The 23,163-nt window shown below is 37.9% G+C and overlaps 1 protein-coding gene across 5 annotated transcripts in view; it reads left to right on the forward strand.

Moving 5' to 3' along the window:
- Positions 1-23,163, forward strand: part of TENM1 (teneurin transmembrane protein 1) — a 776,824-nt gene that overhangs the window by 521,541 nt on the left and 232,120 nt on the right. The gene's annotated exons all lie outside the window — the stretch shown is intronic.

The following is a 23,163-nucleotide window of genomic DNA, read 5'->3' on the forward strand; positions in this document are numbered from 1 at the left end:
AAGAGGAAGGTGAGAGCATTATCATGTCTGTAAGAAATTTTTATCTGTGTGGAAGCTAATTCTGTGAATGAAATGGGTCTGGTTTGTATGGTATTTTAGTTTTTTAAAAAAGGTAACTTACTTTAGTTTCTGTGATAGCCTTCATACATTAAGGAACTGACAGAGCTTAAATAAGACCAACAAATTTGGCATTTTTTCCTTCATCTGAAATACACAATTTGATATTTGAACTGCAGGTGAAAGATTACTTTTTACTTTTGTGTCCGTTGGTAAAGTAAGCTGACTTAGCAGCTGGAGATGTGGGGTGAAATCTGTCCATCTTCATGAATGTTTTTAAAAATATATAAGAATATTCTTATGTATTTTGTTACACTATTCTCCAAATGTGGGGGGAAAAAGGAGTGTACGCCCCTTGCCCTCTTTGTATTCTTAATGACAAAGGCCAAGATCAGGAGCTTAGAAAAGTAACTGCTTCTTCAAATCAGGAAACTGAGAATTAAAATTAAATTGTTTGATGCCTAATTTAATAGGTGCTGACTTTTCTGGTGCTCTTCCTGGAAGGTTTCCTACCCTGTCTGAAATTAGCCTGGCTTTAGTGATTTATAGAAAGTACACTATGTTGCTAAGTGATGAGACTAAGAACTAGAAACATCCCTTTGAACCAGTCTCCACTGGTAATGAGGAATCATGAGGAATGCAGAAACTGTGAATGGTTGTGGCCAAGCATCAATGCCTGTGGCTGAAGTTTGCCCTCGGTTGTAGGGCTGACGTTTGCATTTTCTTCAGTGTTTCATCTTTGCCCGAGCCTGGGTTCAGATTCAGTCTCTAGTTTTGATTTCAGCTAAATATTACAAAATTGGGGGTTGGGATGTCTTTATGCTTACATGAGATAAGCAGCACTTTGGCTTCAATGGCATTTGTGTGTTGTTGCTCGAGTCTACATTGTTGTGAATACAAATGGAGAGGCTGTGTCTTTGTCAGTCCTCTGAGGAGAGGTTTTGCACTGCTGAGATTGCCTTTTGCATCCCTACTTAGTGTGTGCCTTCAAAAAGGACTTAAATGACTTCAGTGCAGTTCTTTGGATCCTTGCCATCCCTCTGATCCACAATGCTAAATGCTGTAGGGAAGTCTAGGAGGATGGGCACAGATGTCTGCTTACTATTCATCACTGCAGAGAGTTGTGCATCACTCTTGTTGAGGCTATTTCTTTCTTCATGCCTTGAGCAGAATCTTGCCCTTACTAGGGTCTAGGAGAGTGGCTGGTCATCAGGCTGTGGCAGCCTGCTGTCAGGCTCTAGTTAGAAACACTCAGAATACATTGATACTGGCTCCATTTTCAGTTTGTCCTGAAAAACAAAGGAGAGAAGGTTTGCCCCTGCTCCTGTCTATTTGAGGCAGTGATCATTTCAGTCATGAGAGACAAGGCAGTCATTACTCTTCCATCAGCTTGAAGATGCATTGATCGTGTTCAGATGATTTTGCACATTTTTTTTGTATGTGGAGAGGTTCTGTGCTTTTGAGAAGCTTTTTCAAATTTTTTGTAATCAGTGGAGTTCAGCTGCAGCTCTCCATTGCACAAGGACAGGTTGAGTGGGAGGGAATGGAGGTGCTGTGGCTCTGCCTTCCTCTCCAGACACCACAATGGTGAGATCTCAGAGGCAGCCTTTAATTCACCCAGTCCTGTGAAACCCAGGCCAGGTTGTCACTCTGGTGCCTGAAAATCTCTTTATCTCAGCATGTGTGCTTCAGAGCAGCTGTGTGATCAAATTATGGTAAGGCAGGGCTGGAGCATCTTTCAAACCTGCATTCTCTTCCAGTCATCAAGGAGAATGAATGTAGATAAAAAAGGGGTGAATGTTAAATCTTACTTTTGCTTGTCTAAATCAAGGTGGTTGTTAACTAGGAACGAGGCTGTCTGGGTGGTGAGAGTGAATAAGAAAATTCTGAACTTCTGGGTGGTGATTTCATTTTGTGTGCTCTGTTGTAGCTCTTTTGCTCTATGGCAGCAAACAGCAATCACGTTTCCAGTCTGGTGGTACCTGGAAGTCAACTGTGCCTCTGGGATCCTTCTGTGTGAAAGGGCCCATATAAATGTAAGGCAATGATATTATCTTTATTGTCAATTAAACTTTTAGTGCCTTTGACAATCTGGCATGCAAGGTGCATCAAGTGAACTCTAGCTGTGATTATTTCTAAACACCATGTAAAAGCAGACCTTGCTATCCTAATCAAATTGAAAAGGACTAAGAGGGCAACTCAGTTATGTCAGCATGGAATCACTTCAGCATATTAGAAACTGCACAGAAATACTGCTTCTTTCTTTTTCTTCAACACCTCCTGCTCCCTCTTCCCCTCAAGAGATTTGGCTCTGCAAAATCTGAGCTGCCACATCCTTTAACTCCAGAGAGTTACTATAGCAGGATTGTTGATGGCATTTTTGTAAGGAATTCATACTGGAGTTAGCACTGGAAATACTGTGTGCTGTTGCACGATATACTCATTTTTATAGAGTAATTCTGTTCCTCCCCCCACCCCCCAGGATGTGTTATTTTAGGATGATTATACTTCACACTGCTATTTCTGTTCAAGGTATGATAATTAATGTTCTATTTCCAGACCTGTTCTCTAAGCCTGCCCTTGCACATACACATGTGAGTGTTATATGCATATTTTTAGGACTTCTGTGTATTTTACATGATCATTGTCTATGTTACAGTCTTTGTTAGAAGCATTCAGAAAACACATTGTGGTTTCTGCAACATTAATATATTTAGTATAAACTAACTTAACTTACTGGGCGTGTTGTCCTTCCTCTTTAGTTTTAAAAGGAGGGGGGTGTTTTTACTCACTGTTAAGTAAAACTGCCTTTCCAGTCAGAGATGGCTGTGCATCAGGGAAGGATGAAGCATTTCTGAGGTGTATGGCAAGGCTTTTGGAGGAAAAAAGATTTTACATTTTTCAGTGGAGCCAAGATGTGTTAACTAGAATTGTTTTGCCAGGGCTTCCAGTTGGGGGATGTTTCTTCTATACTTCATAATATTATGTTTTTGAAGAAATTTTTCAATTTTTCTCTTCATTAAGTCAGCCTAAAAATGGCAATGCAAATCAGGATTTTTCCCTCCAAGGATATTTGGTATGCCAAATTCTGTTAGGGATTTCTGTATTTTTTAACTACCTAACACCTTTTATGTCTATAAAATCAACAGCAGACTTGCAGGGTTGTTTTGCCCATCTTCTCCCCCCTAAAATGCGTGGGCAACCTGCAGAAATGGAGGTACAGCAGATCTGATCAGTTCCTGAAACACTCTGGAAAAAAAAGTCAAAAAAGCTCAATCTACCAAGCTTTGCTGCTTTTTTTTTTTTTGTGTAAATTACTGCCATTTTTGTTTCTAGAACTCCTCTCAGGAGCATCTTCAGGTAGATTGCCTGTAAAGAGCTGTCTAATGATACAGTATTTTGTACATTTTCAGATAACTAAAAGCTAGAAAGCAAGAGCTACGATTTGAGACATTGTGTAGGTTTCTAGCACACTTAAACTTCAGATTCTTCTATAAACTAATGAACAGATTACAGTCAGCACATGCATGTGGTTTTTGTGAAGATTTTGTCTATAGGAGTATTTTTATTTGATCTGTGATGCTGATTAATTACATTTTGAGCTTTTCTGCATAGATACTGGCAATCTTTTTTCTACTTTTATCACTGGGTTATGATAATTATTACTCTGCAGGGAAGAACTTAAACAGAGAGGATGGGGTAAATAGTTCCAAACATATGGTGAATTTAGTAGGCTTTTATGAATGATAAACCTGTTAGGGTTACCTTAATAAGTAGTTACTGCATGTTTTTCATAAATCACCACTAACAGCTCTCTGGGAAGGTGTAAATAGATATGTTGATCTGCCTATACTGTGAGGGTGAGATAGATGAGCAGAACACAAACGTGTCTGTGTGAGGAAAATGTACATGAGTCTCATCCTGCATGCTGATTCTTGGCACAGTGTTTTGCCCAGGAGGCAGTAAATAAACAAATGGCCAGCCTAAAACTGTATAAATCTGAATTGATTCCACAAGGAATAGGAGGAATTTTGCAGCCTTTTTGACTGCAAGAAATCCCATGGTTTCCCTATGACAAATGTATTTTCCCAAAGTTTACTGCAGTACCAAGGCTGTGTGTTTGCCTTCACAAAGAAGTGTGGATTGCAGTCCTAGAGACATCATTTTTCATCATCTGCAAACATGAAAATAACTTCAGTAAGCACAGCAGCCTGATTTACTGTTATTGAAATGCTGCCATCTCAGGATGTGCATCATGTATAGCCATGTTTAAAATACAAGTGAATAAGTAGAAAGCAGAGAGAGAGGAAAAAATTTAAATCTGAAGTGCTTGTTTTTTTTCAATAAACCAAATATTTCCCACCAGCTGGAATATAACTGACAAGATAAGTAATGACTGCTGTTTTAAATCTAACTATTGCTGCCACATGTACATCTGCATATTTTGAGTTCAGTTTGTTTAACCTGGAGAGGGTTACATTGTGCTATCAATAAAAACATACTCAGTTTGTTTATTCATATTGTCTTAGAATAACACTGCTATTCCCATGGAAGTTTGGTGGCACTGCCAAGATGGTGCTTCCCATAAGAATAACTGTGCTGTGTCTACGTGTGTGTATTGAGACACAACAGTATTTATGTGCATAGATTTATAGAAGAGTTTGTGCAGTTTTTAAATATTAGTCCTGATTGACTTTAACTCTCCTCAAAACACTTGGAATAGTTTAAATTATGATATCACTTTGAATGTTATCCAAGTAATCTGTAAATTGCTTTTATGATATCTGAACCCTACCCAGCATGTGACATTGCTGTTAAACTGAAAATTCATGGAACATCCAAAGAGCAGTAACACAGGAAGCCTTCTCTGGGCAGCTGTAACCATGGTACCTGAAATATTGTCCAACATAACCTTTTTGATGCCTTTTTTTCCCCCACCAGAAAGAGCTTTTATCAAAATTCCTACAGCTTTCCTGTTGCATTGACACCCAAATTCATTTCTTATCAGTTGGGAATACACAGTTGGATTTTTCTTTAGTTTAAAAAAAAGCTCCTGCTGAAAATGGAGATAAATGTACTTCAGAAAATAACAAAAGTCTATCTGTGTGTTTTGTGCTGCTATCTCATTGTATAATCCTGCCTCTTTGAAGGTTTAGCTTTTCTCTGTAGACTAACAGTGTATATAGAAATGTAGGTTTAGTAGTACTAGGCCTTCCAGAGCTATTCTTGTTCGGTGTGATAGAAGCTTACAAAAACATATTTGGAAAGTGAATTAATTATTCCATTGTGCTTTGAGCTGGTGTGAAGATTGTTCAGCTTTAACAGAGCTCTGGTTTCACTGACTAGTGAGCACAATGTGATCTGCCAGGGGACAGCTGCTCGTGGCTCTAGCTCAGGATGGGGCAGGAGGGGCAGATTCTGTTTCTCATTACCTGTGGCAGCTCCTCTGACCTCGAGTGAATCTCATATCCTGACAGGAGCTTCTGTGAAGTAGCAATTTTAAATCACCAACCAGAATCCTTTTCCCCCCTGCACATGTCCAACATGTTCAGGTTGTGAGACTCAATATAAGATGTTAAACAGATCACTGTGTCTAAAGCTTCATGTTCAAAAAGTTGGAATTTTTCTGATGCATTGCAATATAAAATTTCTTTGTGATGACAAGCAAAAGGTTCAATACCCCTAAAATTCCCTGAGTGCCCTGGCAGCCATGTGGGCCTCACAAGGAGCAAGAGCAACCCCTCAGTCTTCCTAAAAAATCTATTGGTCCCCAAGGAGCAACCATGGTATCATATTGATCATAGACCAAATATACACATGAGCCTCCTGATCCAGCTAGCACAGTTTGCAGTCTGTCAGGGGGAATTACTAAAATAATTTAAAATATCCTGTTAATCCATACATATGTTCTGTAAAAAGCACGCAAAGTAAATTGGTTTTACGTTGTTGGAAAATGGTGTCAGTTGACATTTAAAACAAAATGAGGCAATATGGGCAGAATGTGCTAGAGGGGTACAGAGATTGTCTGGGCACATGCACCACATAAACACGTGCTTTATATGTTACACATAACAGTGTTGCCACCTATTGATAGAAATTTAAACTTCATGTAGATGTTTAGAATATATTTTCCCAAACACAGTAAAGGTGTCTTCCTTCTGATGAGACTGGCATGAACAATGTGTATTATTTGTGGTAGAATAGGTCTTAGAGGCTTTGATAATACCATGGTGTTATAAAGTAATGGGTGCTGTTCAGGAACCAACAAAGGATAAATGTTATCAAAGGAATCTAAAGCTGCTGATGCTTTTGTGTGACTTAGATGTGTGATCCCATTGTCAGTGGCAGTTCTTTGATGAACGAAGGAGTCAGTGTGTCTGGTCTGCACATTTCAAGTTTATCTCTAATTTTCATGGGGATAAAATGAACAGTGGAAAATAAGGGCAATATTTATATATTTACAACTGCATAAACTGTTTTTCAAAAATATGCTCAATATCAAGGAGCTCCCTATCGATTGTACAGGAGAGGTGATACATTTTTATTTAGAAATTAAACATATGCTCGTTGGCATTAAATTTGTTACTTGTGGTGAAATAGGAATATTATTGGAGAATAAAAGCTGTCTAGTTCACGGTTTTTTGTTTAGACAACTGTTTTGTTCAAAAGAAAAATGGGTTTGTTCTTGTCTTAGAAGACAAGTGAAAATGAATTAGAAGTTGTCCAATATATGTTCAGAGTATTTCCATGAAAAACTAATGGATAAATGTGAGTGCTGCTTTATAGTTGGGGAAAAACATTGACTAATGAAATATTGTTAGCATAGCCATAAAGTCACATATACATGTGTTCAGTTGTGTGTCATTCTTTCAAGCAGTCAACGTTTGTTCTAAATTAGGGTTCTTTTCAGTATTTATCAGTATTAGCTCATGGATAAACTCTTGTATTATGGAGGTGTGCAGTAAAATGGATGAGCATGTTTTATCTTCCATGACAAACACAGTTTAATTTCCTGCATATTGCTTTGCTGCAAATTAATCCAGCCTGGGATGTCTTGGTTGAGAGTGCTGTTCTGCAGAGGGCTGAGGGAAATCTCGGGGCTGCTGCAGAAGAGTTCCCATCAGTTTTTTCCTTCAGTGTCCAGAGAAAGACACTGGAACTGGGGAAGGGTCTGGAGCAAAAATGTGATGAGGAGCACCTGAGGGAACTGCAGGGACTCAGTCTGGACAAAAGCAGGCTCAGAGAGAACTGGATTTCTCTCTAGAGCTGCCAGACAGGAGCATGCAGCCAGGTGGAGTTTGGTTTCTTCACCCAAGCAACAAGTAATTGGGACAAGAGGCCTGAAGTGGCACCAGTGAAGGTTTAAATTGGATATTAGGAAAAAATTCTTAACTGAAATGATGGTCAGTCATTGAAATAGGCTGCCCAGGGAAATTATGGAATCACAATCCTTAGAAGTGTTCAAAAAATGTGTAGATGTGGCATTTGGGGACATGGTTTAGTGGTGAACATGTCAGTGTTGGGTTAATGGATGGACTGGATGATCTGAGAGCTTTATCCAACCTTAACAATGCTATGATTCAGATGAAGCAGGAATAGAAATTACCCTCTGTTGCAGACTGTGAGGGCTGAAATTTGTAGCATTATCCCATGTTCCAAATGTTCACTTTGGCTGGGAGTAAACAAGAAGACACTGCATGTTAAGCTGCAGGAAGAAGATTTTTCAGAGGTGTAGAAGCCCAAACAGGGATCATGATCTTAGAAAAGATTCATACTTAAAAATCAGGGATCTGTAGTTTTATGTATTTATTGTAAAATAAATAGAAACATAAGTTTGGACTATTGAGGTGACTCTGAAACTTTACAGCAAATGCCATGTATTAATGGCTTATTATTTGTGAAAGGAAAGTGCACTTTCTTAGCTGCAAACTAAGTTGAATCCCATGTCAGACTTTTAATTTCTCCTTGCAGTAGTGAAGAATATGTCCTTAGCTATCTCTCATTTGTCAGGAGTTGATAGGAAACATCTGCACAACTTGTTCAATCTGTGAACTGTATGTGTTCATCCAAGCTTAACAGACAAGTAAAATGTACCAAATAATATTGGACTATGAGGATGACCTTTGCTAATAAGGCAGTTACATCATACTTGATGTGAACCAAGCCACTTCTAATGAAGTAGTGGTTTGAAATGGCTCTGTGCTATTTAGTCCCATTACTCTCAGGATAGATAAAAAGAGAAGGCATATTTTCTTGAAATATATTGAATATTTTCTTGAAAATGTTTTGTAAAAGGTAATTCAAAGAATAGGTAATATGGGAAGAACTTTTTGATGGGCACTAATGTTATTTTTAAATGCAGCCTTGATAGCACGCTTAAAGATCTTGGTTAAATATCATATTAGCTGTAGCAGAGATGTTTGTTTCCTTTGCCAAAATGATAGGTTTAGTGTCTTGCAAGGAAACATTTTATAGAAATTCTTTGTATTGAGTTATCCATTTGTGGATTAAGCACACCAAGCTGCTGGAAAACACTGTGGTAGTCCAGAGTTCACAACCTTAATCTGATTAGGCTTTTCTGATTATTAACTTGGAGTCCTTCATTTATTTATTTTAAATCCAGGAGACCTTAACTTCTCAGGAATCTGTGCATCTCTGCTGAGATCAACCTAATCCTGCTAAAAGAACTCTGAATTACAAAATCTAAACCAACTGTGGAGTTCATTGATTAATGTGGCTTAATCAGGAATATCTTTAATGGGTTGGGAATATAAAGGTCTGGATACTGAACTGAAAAACCTGATAGTCAGGAGTACTGTTCTTTATTTCTTCAGTTTATGTTTTTATAAAATGGAAAAATGGAAAAATACAGACCTGAGAAAAAGGACCACATGATACAGGCTGTGCAGTACCAATATCCCCACATTGCTGGCCCTGTCACTGGAAATGGGCAGTGAAATTTCTTCATCTTTTGCTGTCATTACTCAGGCTTTTTCTCAATCAATCCATGTTTTTTGAGCAGGATACTTCTCTTGGGCAGAATGCTTCACTTTTTACATGAATATTTCATGTTTCAGGTAACTTTTCAGAAATATATTTGTTATTGCCTTTTAACTTTTTTTTTAAATTTGAGTATTGGCATCCAGTAGCTAAAATCCAAACTAATACTTTTCAATTGAGCCACACAGATCACTAAATGTGTTGCTTTCTTATCCTGTCATTGCAGGAAATGCACACATTTATCCTAATGGGTTACTTTTTATTATGAACATCAGTATCTCTGGCAGATCTGTTCCTTATTTTCATGTGCTACTGAAAATGTATTCTGAGTTAAGTTTGGGTTGTTTGTTTTGCTGTAAAAAGTCATTTGATCGTTATTAAACATTCATTGAGCATTTCTCATAATCATTTGACTTGGAAAATGATGATCAGACTAGATTAGCAAGTTGAAATTTGGTAGATAAACACATGGTACTCATTAATTTAAGTCTTTAACTTTCAGTAAATATGATAATGTTGATTACATTCCAAATTCAGCCAAGACATTTATGATATAAGAATTCAATTTCTCATGTTTTCTTTTATGTTTAAACTCATCAGGGAGATAAATTTACCTGGTGTTTTGGTCAACGGATTAATTTGTGATCAATGTGCACCAATATTTGAATGTTACAGAGAAAAAGTAAATACTTAAATCACTGTTTAACATCTTGTGTGCCATGCACTTTCACTGACGTATTCACTTGTCTCTTATCCCACTGAATGGATCAAGGAGGATTTTTATTTCCAAACTCACCTAATAGTTTGTTATCTGAATTACTTCTGAACTGTAATACGGCTTAAGTTGACTTAAAGCCAAGTTATTGAAGTAGTTTAGCCTCAAAACATCTGTGGTTGTAAAATGGACCTTCTCAAGCTGCTAATAAGACTTTTTTTTTCAGTGTTTCTCCCAGTGTAATGGTTCTCTTATTTGAGCTGCAGAGCAGAAATCACCAGATTACATTGCTAAATCCATGAAGTTGGTGTTTAAACTTACTTATGGTACTGTGTGTCACTGCAGCTCCCACTGAGTTTTAGAGGAATGCATGTAAATTTTTAGAAGTAATTCAGATATAGAAGAATGTGTGTTCCCACCCCAGAAAATTAAAAAAAATCAGACAAGTATTTCTAATTTTAAAAGTCAATGAAGTGGTGAGGATTGCAACTCTGGCAGTTTCACTCTATTTGCTCAGAATTCGCATTAAAATGTTTAAGAGGATAATATTGAGGATGACCTTAATTCTGTAACTTTTCAGTTTTTCAATCTTAATGAGTTAATTTTTCCAAAGTCAATTAGAAAACTCTGCGATAGCATTGACATTCCTACAGGGTGGTGCCTGTTTAGTGCAGCTGCAATTTGTGTTTTCTCTGTAATGTATAAAAATTTCTCTTGTTCCCCACTAAAGTAGAAGCTAGTTCATTTGTTCATTTCTTGGTTTTGCCGAGGTACTGGTGTTGCAATGTTGTGAACCCCTGCCAGTTTCCTAGGCACTGTATTTAAGCAGGAGACTTAGGATTGTCATTTTAAAGAACAAAAGACCTTGGTAATTTACAAGATTTTACAAGACTCCTGGTTCTTCGCTTGACAAAAAAAGTTTCACAAGGGCTAAAGTGAAACTGTGATTGGATCTCTGCAGTTTTAGGTGTTAAACGAGAAGGTTTCACAGCAAGTCACGCTCATGGCTGTGTTGTTGAGAAGTGGCTTTTCAGTGTAGGGTTTCAGAAAGAAAAAAAATACCTGGGCTGTGCAACTGACCTTGGAGAGAAATTGAAATAAACGTTTTAAAGAATAATAAATGTGTTAGCAATTAAAGGCAAAGCAACTTTTTGAAAAAGTCTTAATTAAACTGGGGGAAATCAAAATAGAAATACTTCTGTGTTTTTCTGTCAGAGATAACCCACTGGCCATCATGGTATTGAATGTAGTAATACCTGCAAATGGTTCTGGTGATCCTTGGAATTTTTGGTCCAGTTCTCTATGTGTGTTCATCCTTAAATTTATTTAAAGGAATTAAGTGCTGTAATTGAATTATTAGGCAACAATATCGGTTACATAAAACTTGGTATGCCATAGCTTAATTTTTTTTGTTGGTTTTAGCTTTCTTTTTTTAATATTCTATTATCTGCAGAAATAAAATTGAAACTAATTCTCTTTTCTCTTAATCTACTTTTTTCCTTCCTCCAACTATTCAGCAATTTGCAGTAACAAGTTCACTGTTTTCTTTCAATGACCCATTCCCTAAAATGGGAATGAATCAGCTAATATAGATCAGCTGAAGCCACTGATGATTGTTTCCCCTGTCAAGTGCTCCAGCTGGGATTTCACCCTGTGACCAGATTCTGCTGTTCTGAAAAAAGCCCCCATAGAACAGTGCATGAGCCAGAGCCACTTCATTTCTGTCCTTGGTTTTCTGGCAGCAGCATCACCACGTGTAATTCAAGGTTGGCTGTTGGAAGAATTATGTGTAGGAATAGAAACAGGAGTTGGATTTTTATTTAACTGTGATTAGGTCTTCAATCCTGGTGAAAACACCTGAAAGTCTATTAATAATGTTTGGGAATTGTTGGAGCTGAAATGAGGAATAGGCCCTTTGTTGATGATTTTGGTATCAAATTTTCCTGCTAGTCTTTATAATTTAGACTACAGATTTGAGTTCCTTGTAACCTTATAAGGATATGATATAAAAATATAAGTAGATTCTGTGTGTGAGGAATTTCTGATTTTTCTAGGAGGGAAAAAAATTTGCATAGTTTAAAGTTCTTCTACTTGCAGTATTTTTGAAGCCAGAGGTTTTACGTGTGTTTGTAAAAACCACAGACAAATATCACCACTCAAGAGCTGAGTGCTTAATAAGTGATTGTGTCAGAACTTATGCTCTGGGAGTATCTGCAAACTTGATCCTTGTATGAAGAGGATCACACTGTGCAGCTGCAGTAATTTGGGTGGGGTTGGGGGTTGTTTTTCACTTGGTTTTGTTGTGGTTTTTTCATGTGGTTGGTTGGTTAGCTGGTTTCTTTTATTCGTTTCATCTTGAACAGTGCACTTCCGTTCCTTAATTTCACAGGCTGCTGTAGGTACACATGAAGCTGTATTTTATTTGGTCTGCTTCAGAGGAATTAGTGCAGACATTTCTCATGTCTTTTTTTATGGAGATCCTATCCTTACTTCACAGTGAATTCAGAAAAGGTCTTAAACTGGTCTTTGCGTGTATACAGAGATTTCTTTAACTACAGAATGAGAAATGACTGTTTCATTTTGTTTTGAATGTTGGGTACTTCCCATTTTCAGTGTAATGTAATAGCAGAAAATCAGACATAAGCTTTTAAGAGAAGGATGATCTTCACAAGGTTAATGTATGTTTCCAGCCTGTCTCTGGTGCATGTCTCCATTTACAACAGAGTGCTGGTAAAATGGCACCATTTACCAGGAAGGTTTCCTTAGGCTACACAACTTTTCTTCTTATATAAGAAGAATAAGAGCACTTATATTAATATGAGTCATCTTTAATAACAGTTGACATAAATCTTGTCATATAACAAATTGCTGAACCTTGGAGCTCCTCTTCACCTAAAAGCACTGAAATGTGTATTTAGAATTGCCTCCAGATCAACAGTGATGCCAGATGTTTTCTAGGGGAGCTTATTTAGGTGGCTACTTCTGATATGAGTTATGCGTGTATAACTCATATGAGTTATGTGATTTTTATGGTTTTCTTTTGTTTAAAGAAAACATTAACTTTCTTAATTTTAAAAATATTCTAAATACTCTGTGAAGCTCTATGGCACAATTTTCTTCAGAAGGATATATATCATTCAGCATTACGTTCACAAATCCTCCCCTGCTGACTTGCTCTCTTGTGCAGATGAGCACTGGCTTACTTTATTCATGTCACAGCTGCATTTTTCTGCTCCCCCCCAGCATCTTGTGCATATAAACCACAGCACAGTCAAGATACCTGTTCTGGGAATGTCTCTCCTTTCATTACCAACCTGCCCATAAATGAAGACAGAGCAGAAATGCAGGTTCCTTAACAGAATGGGGAAGGAAGATGGGGACTGTTTCAGGGCATTGTCATTCTGCACAGGGTCACAGAGTGGCACACAGTGAGTGTGGGTGAAAGATTTCTTCCTGACCTTTTACATGATTGTGTCATTGGGCAAAATGCAGCAGCCAATAACCAGATTCTGCTGGCAGAGTGCCCTTGAAGCTTTGAGTGTTTTCAGATATTTACAAATGTTGTAAACTAGGGTATGAAATGGGAGATGAGAGTTAACACTCAAAATTTTTGGAAAAAATTAAATCACTGGCAGATGTGAAAGTCAGGTGCCCATTTCATAACCTCAGTATGTGGATGTATTTGATGTGGGAGAATATAAAAAAGGATATGCACTGAACCAAACATAATGCAATTCATCCATAGGTTAAAGAAAGGTCATTTTCTTGCCTTGTTGGCTGGAAAGAGACAGCAGAGCTCTAACATATAATTGTGTTCTGTGACAGTAAAAGGAGTCTTTTGGTGCTTTGGGAAAGGAAAGTGACATTTTCCTTGCTCATGAGAGAAACGCAGTTTCACATTAAATGTACACCACAGTGCTCCCAATGTAAATAGAATTAGCAGGGGCAAAATTGTTATCCACAAGGATAATGATTCTATTTTTTTAATGCAGCTAGTATAGAAGATATGTGTTCTTGTGTGTGTACACATATATAAAAGCAACAGACAAGAGTCACATTTTAGTCTCATCCTTCTCTCTCTCCTTGCTGTGACTTCTCGGCTGAAGAAAGGAAGCTGAGCTAAAAGGAGTCATTGTACAAGTGCTAAGGACACTGTTCTTGCCAAGTAGGGTGGTCATAGTGGTAGTAATGTATTTGATGTAGAAGAGCTGAAGTAGCTGAGAATTTTGAGGACTTAAGTGAAAAACAGAAGCGTGGCATGGTTTAATTTTTCCAATTGTATTTACCCATGGTGTGGTTGTAGTCACACCATTCTCCCTTGGCAGTCACTGGGATTCAGAGGCTATTGATTTTTTCTGAAGTTTCATCTTCCTGGAACACTCAAACCAGAAGCATGCTTGATTTTTACACACCTCTGTTCTTGCTTAGTGGGAAGAAGAAGTTGCAGCAAAGTCCTATTTACTTTTGAACTGGAATTGGTTATTGCAGAATACCAGTTTCCAAAAGAAAATGGTTGCTTCAGTCCCTTTTGAGAAGGATTTTGGGGATAGTGCAGACCAAAGTAGGAGAAAGGCCAGTATCTGTTCTAGAAGGACTTACACTGAAAGAAGGCATGGGCAAACAGCTCTACCAACAGTAAAAAAAATGAAAATTTGTATTTTGGAGATTGATGGTAAGAGCAGGAAGATTATTTCAACTGCAGTTTACCATGTTAGAATTGTTTAAATGTAAGATCAGTGCCTTCCTGTTTGTGTATTTCTACAGAAGACACTATTTCCCTAATTTTTTGAAAAATAGCTCGCAAAGATGTAATCAAGAGGCTACTTGTGACAAGAGTGCAAAAACTGTGATGCTAATAGGCACAATATGTAAAAAATGTGAACAATGCTTAAAGAATAATTATCTTGGGTGTTCTGAAGTCTAAATAAAAGAAGGCCTGGCTATAAAAGGCAGTAGTCTTCCACAAACACACTAGAGGCATATTTGGATTTGTAGTCTGTTGCATTCCCAGATGTAGCTGAGCCTTTGGGAATACAGCTGGGAAATATCCCCATTCTTCAGTGCCAGCCCTACCTGCATTTTCTTCGTAGAGTGCTAAAGAAAATGGCACAATCAATTTGCAAGAACTGTAAAGTTTTGGATGGACAGCTTAAAATAATCTCTGCCAAGAAGGCTTCACAGACCGGTGACAGTGGATGGATGCATAATGTACTTCCAGTTTGCACTACAGAAGACTCTTGGTACTTGCAGGAGAAATTTCTAGCAAACATTCATTACAAAGGATTCTCTATTGAAATGAGAACAAAGGTTCCACTAAAAAGATCTCAAAGGATTCAAATGTACCTTTTCATAGGTGACATGCTGATACAAGCCAGTTCTCAAGGGGTTGCATCAAGGCATAAATCAGCAGTAATTTCAACTCTGCAAGATCATAGCACTATCATGAACAGAAAGAAAATCAATCTGACACCAGCTCAAATAATAGCAGTTCTGGGAGTCACAGGATATAGTACAAGTCTACTGGGAGGGTCTGCTTGTCAGAACAATGGCACTTGAAGACACTGAATACTTTGACAGACATCAAAGCAAGAAGAAAAGGAACAGAAAGATCCCTTCTCAGGCGTGATGGTGTCACTCACACCGATAGCAACCTGAGTGATGCTTCAGATAAAGGTGAAGCAGATGTTGGTCCTGTGGTCAGGCAGTAGTCAGACCTTCTTGCAAAAAGTACTTGAAATGCTTGAAAAGCTTTTCAAGTTTTAACTTAGTGGGTGATGTCAGAACTGCATAATACTTGATGGTGTTTCTTCCCAGAGTTAGAAGAACAGAAGTTAAGAAAACTATTTTGGAAAAGACTGGAAAGTTTGCTTTCTGTGTGCAATAAATAATGGTGTTTTCATAAAAGTTCTTCACACTGCTTTGATAACTTAATTGAGAATCTTGCAAGACATTAAGCTATAGCTCTTATGCCTTCTGTGAGTGCACCAACGTTGTGAGCCTCTACTGGAAATAAAGCAACTTGCTGAATCACTGCTACTTCTTAGAAATCCTAGAATGTAGCAAAAAGTAAATTGCCCCAAAAAGGTCATGAATCTGAATATGAACAAGCCACATCAAATCTGAGAAGTGGACAGTGCTAAAGAGGTGCTGGTAATATTTAAGATAATGTGTTCTGTTAGGAAATTTCACCTGGAGGGGGGAGCTGGTGTCAGCATTTTGTTTCAGAGATTTTTAGTAGGTGTTTTTTGTTTTTATTTTGAAAAGGGAAATGAAACTTGTTAAGGTCCTGTGAGATCTACCACACCAACTCCTAATCCCCGGGGGGGGAAAATCTACCAGGAAGATTTGTTTATTGTGATGCCAACTGATGAAATCTTTCATCTCATCGAATGTGACAATAATGAGACTTCTTCTTATGCTTTGGTAGTCCATAAATCCTCTGGTGAATGTCTAGTTTGCTTAAAGATAATATAAAAATAACTTACATTATTCTAATTAAAAACAGGGTAAGTGAACATGATGAAAAAATTGTCAGCTGAATGTTTTTCAACACCATTGCTGATGCATCCTGGTATCAGTGAAAATCTAATACTTGCATTGTGGTTTAGATGTTCCATGGTATCCGTGTGTTGTAAATTATTCTCATGTGCTAAGCTTATTGTGATACAAAATTTAAATTGGTATCTCAAAAAATTAATAGTATCTATACAGAACATGTAATTTTCCATTTTTGTAATCTCTGAGCAGCTAAACCTGATTTTAACAATTGCTTTTTTGCTAATTAAGCCTTACTGGGCCTTCTTAATTAGGCACACAGTTGGAAAAGAGACAATAATTATCTCAATTTGATGGCAATGCCAATTTGCATTATCAAAAAATAACCAAAGCATGCTTAATTTTCTTGTCACATACAAATGTTATTTGCCAAGCACCAGTGTATTTTAAAACAAATACCTTCCAAAGTTACTCCTAGATGAAAGAAACATTCCATTTTTCCTTCCTGCATATGCACAAGTGCATGTACACCTCACTCTTGTATTATTGTTAGATAAATTAGAGCAGTGTAGATGTGTATATATGCACACATACAGGTATAGATATAAATATTTTGATAGTATTTGACTCTTTAGTTCAGAAAACACCAACATCAACTGTATTTTCATAGAACTCAACTACTAACTCAACTACTACTAATTTTAGGTCCTTACAATACAGAAATATGCTCTTGTCAACAGAGCAGCAATTACAACAGTGGAGAACAAGCTGAGCTTCCACTGCCAAGAATTTCAACACTTCATGTGGCTGTGTTTAGTATAAGCAAGTGCCTGGGATGTATTGGAAATTACCTGTACAGCCCAAGGGAGCTTAGTTGTCCTAGGCATTCTTGAATGTGAGGAAGAACATTCCTTTTCTTCTGTTCTACTATCTTCTTATAATGTCTTTTACTAAGAAATTTACAGCTTTGACCACACTTCCTCCTTGGAGGGAAAAAAAACAGTTCTGGGAGATCTGTTTTGAAATATCTATTGCTGTAGTCTCAACTATACTCTCATAAAGGCCAGATTTCCTTCCTCTCTTTCCCTGTATTGTCCCTACCATACAGTTAGGAATTAAGTGTAAAAGGCAGTAAAGGACTTGACCATGTGTTAGGGATCAAATCTGTAGATATTAAGCACTTGGCTACTTTTACTTAAGCCCAGATGTTTTCATGTTCTTTAGCATTCTTAGTTGAAGTGTTGAGATGGTAGGAGACTGTTGACAGTGTTTCCATTTTTTTAAATGAAAAAATGTTCACACTAGGAGTTATTCTGCAATATAATCAGGAATTGTGTTTCCTAAAGTACAGCTCTTGAGAAAGACTTTGTGCTCCAGAGGTACTCTGAACCTGCCCAGGATATATCACCTTGAATGTACTTTGTACCACAGAAGTAGAACTTGAGCTTGAATCTCAGTAAAATCAGATAATGAGTTTCCAGAAGAAAACATTAGGGACTTGTGTGATTCTTACAGTCAGTGGCAGTTCTCCAAGCAAAGTGAAGGGCACGTGTTGGACAAGAATTCTGTAGCACAGTTGAGTAGCTGACATAACGTATGTTTTTGAGATCACTTTCAGTCTTGCCATATGCCAAAAAATACTGCAGCAACCTGACTTTCTTCACAATTTTACTCTGCAGTGTTTGCTCTCTGAAACTTGAGATGTAATGGACAACACTTTGAATTACTAGAATTAAATTAGACTTTGACTAATTTTAAATGAAGATCATTAAATGTGAAAATGAACCTTATTCTGCTTGCATCTATCACAATGACATGTAAATGTATGAGCCAGTGTAATCCATCCAAGTTAAAAGAGCACATGCTTTAGAGAGTATGTTAAACCCGTAGCATGGCCCTGAAAACTCTGCTTTGCATCTACATATCTGATTTAGACTGATATGTGAAAAAACATATTCTAAGATTGTCATCTATTATCTGTGCATCTGTTCTTCTTAAGAGGTGCAATGTAGTCCACCTGCAGGAATAACACAATGTCTCAACGTTTTGCAGTCTCACTCATTCCCTGATAAACACTGGACATGTTGTACCTACTGATCCGTATATCCTTATGTCATTTTCAAACATCTTTTGATGTGTTAATACTTCATGAACCACAGAAAATGTTCGTATCAATTTAGGTAGGTTTTGGTTTGGTTTTTTTTTTAAGTTCTGTTTCTTCAGTTCATCTTCTAGGGATTGCATTCTTGCTTGATTTTAGTATGAGATTTTTCCTTCCATTGAAAAGTATTGTCTGCTTCCATCCTCCAGACTTAGGCAGATTTTCTCTATTTCTTCATAATATCTAATTTGCCGTATCACATTGAAACAGAAATTCTTCCTCCTCTAATGCTGCTCAGCTCCTTTAGCTGGTATCTTCCTTGCTGTGTTCTGTAAGATTGAATTCAAAGGGACTTTCTTTGTTTATAATCTTTAGACAAATATTTGAGGGGTAAATTTTTGAAGGTATGTACAAGGTCAGAATGTTTTTACTTTTCTTCTTGGTATCGCATTTCTCAAAGGTTTAAATCAAGAGTGTTTGCTCTGTTTTGCCTTTCATATTTTACAGTTTTGTATTTCAGAAAGACCTGCAGAATAAAGGTGCTGTTCTTTTTGCCTTCAGCAGTCCAGAGCTGATATTGCTGCTTAGCAGTTCATTTTCAGAAACTACTGAGCTGAAAAGGCAATAAGCAAACGGTAGCTTTCAGATAAGGGTATGTGTTGAAAGGAAAGAAATGTGGGAGAGAAAGAGCACAGTTCCCTGGTTGTATTTTAGCATTATAATTGCAATTGCATTTTAATTCCAAATAGTCTGGAATATCTGAGTATTAAACATAATGATTAGCTGAGGCCAACAAAGGTTACCCTTATTCATGTTTTTGATCTTGGCACTTCTGGAGGACCCTGTTCAGCTACATGATACTCATTAGCAGCCATAACCTGACCTCTCTAAATAATTCTGGACTTACTGGAAACCAACTGGGTATGCCACTGGTGATTTGATGGGGCTGATGGTGGGTAATCACTACAGAAATTTGTTCATTAAATGGGCACCCTATCAGAGCAGCCTATTAAGAATTTATGGAAAGCACTATTACAGTACCGTGATCTCTGGGGCGCCGCGGCACTGGAGTGCAGGGCCTCTGAGCAGTGTAAATGCACAGGGTGAGTTTTGTTCTCAAATACCCTCTGATGGGCACTGCAAACAGCCTCAGCCCAGCCTTTCTCATAACCACTTAGCCCGACCTTACTGAGCTCTGGAGCGGGAAGGTTGATCTGAGCAGAACAGGGAAGTAGGGGACTGAGGGGAGAGCATCTTTATGTACAGGAAAGGTGAAAATAGTTTCTATAACATGTACAATGTGCACTAAGAGGGCTGCACAAATCATACATAAAAATCCTACAGATGTCGCTGTTAGTGCCATTACTTCAAGAGTGGTATTTTCCTATCCAATAGAACGTTTTGCAAAGGTATTTCATTGTGAATTGAAGTTATTAGTTGTTCATTCTTCTACAAAATTGACTGTAAGATGCATATGATATCTATTTTAAAATGAGGTTCAGCATTACCTGCTATTCAGTGCCTAAATATATATTTTGCATATTTATATGTCTATGTATATAATGAACACGTAATATTTTTCTTTTGTATTTTTATTATATATTTTGTGAAACCTTTCAATAACAGAACAGTGATGGAAAGGGCAAAGAAGTGCTACTTGTGAAGGAGGAGAGCATTAGACACTTATAGAAAGGTCACTTACAGGAACTGTAAGCTTTTATGAGACTTTATCATTTTGCTGACAAGGTCAACTTGATATTGATTGGCTGGGTGTTCTGCTTAGTTACTTGAGGGCCAGTTATTTGAAGAAGCCTGTGTTAACATCCAGGCAATATTCTTCATACTCCTGCCCAATTTCAGCATTTTGAGTTGCTTATGTATTGTATTTTTCCAAACAAAATATGAAATAAAGTTCAAGTATTTGATTGCCAGTGTTTAAATTCAGGTTTCTGTACCATACCATCATTTGTTAAATTTAACTGAATCTCTTACTGTAGAAAAACTTGCATATTTGATTTGTTGTTTCTGATGCATAAAAACATTTTTTGATGAGAAATTTTAATAAGTATTTTTTCAGTTCTTGAAAATTATTTATCACCTGCTCTCATGTCAGTCCCAGGAGTCTGTGGGTTTATGAGACACTAATGCCCTAAGCAAAAATAAAGGAAGCACAAGCTTGGTCCCTTTCAGCTTCCCTGAAAGGAAGCCAAAGTTTGCTGTGCCATTCCATGCTCTGGTGCTGGATCTTTAGTCCTTGTATAAGCCTTTTTTCCAGTGGCTGTGGTGCAGTGGGGTTGGCGTGGGGCAGGTGAGCTGCAGGGTTTCTTCCTTCAGGTGGTGAATGAGTAGATGAGTTGGGATGTGTCTGCATTACATCTGTGTCCATACCCTTCCACCACAAAGGGTCTAAAACTCCATCCTGGGCCTTTCTGGTCTGTGCAGAGCACCCTGAAGGTGATGGGGATTCCAGCCTGGTGCTGATGTGGCTGGTGATCAGAACTGCAGTGGGAAAAGCTGAGCTGTGGCCAACAGGTGTGCCAGGGCTTTGCCCCCTGCTGCTGCAGATGTGGGCACATGCAGCAATGGCAGCAGTAGCATCCCTGGGCAGGGGCAGTGGCTGTTGGGATATTCAGAAGTTGGTGTATTTTTTAATCATCTTTGTCCTTATATAACAAGACATAAGAAAATTATAGCTTTTAAGGGCATATTTCATTAGTTTACAATTGAGAAAATGCACATCCTTTACGTAAGAAGGCAGCACAGTGAAAGTACCACAGTGAAAAGAGAATACCTGGAATATGTAATTAATATTAATTGCTTACATTAAATTATTTCGTCTGTCTGCTGCCTTGGTTAACATCATTAAATATATTCCTGCTACAAACAGTCCTCACAAAGTAGACTTTGATTATTAAACCTTGTTTTAAAAGAGTACAAATAAATCTTCCTTAAGTAGTTGTTTACTGCAACTTAAGTTTTACAGGTCTCTGTGCATCATAATAATTTTTTATTACTTGTTAAAAATCACTTGAAACCTCCCACAAAATAGATGCACAGCATCTTTTAGGGGGAACTTCTGTGGTTTGGTTTTGTGGGGTTTTTTTGTTTGAGTAATGAGCCAAATTTGTCAGATTGGTGGTTTTGCACTTTGGAAAGTAGGATGCAGTGCCTGTGTCCAAGGCTGCTTGCACTTGTTGCCTTCCTGGCAAAATTTATTTCTTCTCTACTGCATCTTCTTAATAGAGGCCCTTAATTTCTCCTTGTTTTCCTCTGGCTTCTGTAGCTTTGTCTCCATTTATTCTGTCAGACAGGATATATTGGAAGGCTTTTTCCTGTCAGTAACCATTTCTACAGAGTCCTCAGTTCATCTTTTACGCCAACTCTGTGCTTGCAATCAGGGCCCCTTTGCGTTCTTCTGTCGCTATTAAAGCGACTCACAGAACAAGCACTGAACTTTGCCAATAATAGGCAGTCTTGGGGAAATAACAGTAAATTATTTAAGCAAATAGCTTTGGAGAAGCAAGTATTACTTAGTAGGAGCCTTGTACAGCAGCAGCTTATCACCAGCTGGGTACAGTGCAGTCAACCCGCTGCACAAATCCCTGTTCAGGGCTGCAGCCCCATGATGCTCTCTCAGCTGGCTCTGCTGTCTGGCAGCTCCTTGGTTCATAGCTTTGATTCTGTCTCTCTCTTGAAGAGTTTTTTATTGACTGAGGTGCTTTCAAGCCCACTTTGAGTAGGAGATATGAGTTGTTTTTTGTTTGGGGTTTTTTTGATACTAAAGCTCTTTATCCAGGTGCCATTAGTTTCTGAAGGGCTGTTCCATGTCAGGTTGAAGGGCTGGACATGACTCCCTGAGGTTTAGTGTTTCAAGCAGAGACATGCCTTCAACCTCTTTCCCCAGATAACCTCCTGAAACCTGGAAAAAGCAAAGAAAGCAAGGCATGCAATCCACAGTGTTAGTTCTGCTGTAATGGTCTGTCTCACTTCTTCCCTCCAAGGGTTCTGAGGATCTGGATTTTGTTTTCCTGTTACAATGTTAGAAGCCTTATTCCCTCTTCACATCATGTGTAGTGTTTTCCACTCCTGCTCAGGAAATTGATCCTTTCACAAGTATTGGAAGGACACAGAAGCAGGAGATGGAGTTCTGGAGCACTGTGCAGTACCACCAGGTGTGTCTCAAACACTCAGTTTCAGAACTTGGCCATCTCTTTAGCTCTCTTGGAAGTGCTTTCTGTGGGGTTTTTGTGTTTACCTTTTGTGTGTTTTCACTTTTTCTGTTTTTATGTTCTCAGCTGGCAGTATGTAGGGTTAAAGTCCTTGTGGCAGATGGGAAATGGGTCAGTATCAAACTGAGTATTAAACTTATTTCCATCTGCTGCTGACCTTAACATCATGAAGAAGCTGTGAGAAATTATCTTCTAATTAAGCAAAATCTCTTTGAATTTCCATGGAGGTCTTTTTGTCTTCTAGAAATAATGTTTACAGGCACCTTTTTTTGTTGCATTTGTTTTTCTAGGTTATTAATATCTGCTAATCTAAAAAGAAAACAACCAAACTGAACAGACTTTTGGTTTGTGAGCCATACTGCTGTAAAAGCTGTGCTGTAATCCCTGGTATTTCATCCCAGTGTTTGTCTTAAATTTAGTGATGGAAACAGCTCAATGAAGGCAAGGATACAGGACAAGTGCCTCAGTTGCACTTGCAGCTGCAGTGCACGTGATTTTAAGGATATTGGATTTGAACATCATTATAAAAATACATACAGAAAACTCAAGATGCAGTTTGGAAGCTT

The sequence above is a fragment of the Agelaius phoeniceus genome, chromosome 14 (assembly GCF_051311805.1).
Source record: "Agelaius phoeniceus isolate bAgePho1 chromosome 14, bAgePho1.hap1, whole genome shotgun sequence".
Classification (NCBI taxonomy): domain Eukaryota; kingdom Metazoa; phylum Chordata; class Aves; order Passeriformes; family Icteridae; genus Agelaius; species Agelaius phoeniceus.